The sequence below is a fragment of the Bison bison genome, unplaced genomic scaffold, assembly GCF_000754665.1.
Source record: "Bison bison bison isolate TAMUID 2011002044 unplaced genomic scaffold, Bison_UMD1.0 scf7180017864500, whole genome shotgun sequence".
Classification (NCBI taxonomy): domain Eukaryota; kingdom Metazoa; phylum Chordata; class Mammalia; order Artiodactyla; family Bovidae; genus Bison; species Bison bison.
In genome coordinates this window covers 6,079,652-6,080,147 of record NW_011495059.1, presented here as the reverse complement: position 1 = coordinate 6,080,147, position 496 = coordinate 6,079,652, and positions in this window count along the sequence as shown.

Below are 496 nucleotides of genomic sequence, written 5' to 3'. Positions count from 1 at the left end.
GTTATTTTTGGCTGTGCTGGTTTGTTGGTGCGTGTGGGCTTTCTCAAGTTGTGGTGAGTGGGGCCTTTGCATTGCGGTGGCTTCTCTCATTGCGGAGCAAGGACCCTAACGCACACAGGCCTGAGTAGTTGCAGTGCACAGGATTAGCTGCTCCGAGGCATGAGGGATCTTCCCAGGCCAGGGATCAAACCCGTGTCCCCTGCATTGCAAGGTGGACTCTTAACCACTGGACCACCAGGGAAGCCTTCAGCAGAGATCCTCTAGGAACAAAGGGGGAATAAACAGCGGCCAGCCACTGCCTACAGCCTGCACTGATACTCGCCCACCCCAGGCCCTTGTCCACGGCCTTCCTTCTCTATGATCTGTTCTGCTTTCCACGTCTCAAACCCCTGCAGAGCCTCCAGACTAGCTCCCTCTCTGGAAGCAAGAGTACAAGTCCTGCCTTCAGGGGCTCCTGGACTCACGGGAGAGACAGAGGCAGATACAATGCCCATCA